The following is a 355-nucleotide window of genomic DNA, read 5'->3' as shown; positions in this document are numbered from 1 at the left end:
AGTTATGTCCCGTCAAAGTATGCCCAAAAACCATGTTTTCATACAAAACACAAGGTGCCATTTCAAAACAAGCCATTTTAACTTTTTCAAAATCAACCAAAACATGCCAATTTCGTCCCTTTCTTTGAAATCAATCAAAATATACAAAATCAAATCAAGCCTCTCAACTCACACATTGACACTTTCTCAAACTTAAACACATTTACATATCATATACTCTTCCTCATGCCAATTTCAACAACACTATTTCCAATCAACCATCATTATACATAATCAATATCATACTCACTATCACGTGTTTCACCCACAAATCAACCTTAATCATTCTCAAGCATATATCACAACATACATATCT

This window comes from Arachis hypogaea, chromosome 11 (genome assembly GCF_003086295.3).
Source record: "Arachis hypogaea cultivar Tifrunner chromosome 11, arahy.Tifrunner.gnm2.J5K5, whole genome shotgun sequence".
In the NCBI taxonomy this organism is placed as follows: Eukaryota; Viridiplantae; Streptophyta; class Magnoliopsida; order Fabales; family Fabaceae; genus Arachis; species Arachis hypogaea.
This window is presented reverse-complemented; position numbering follows the sequence as displayed.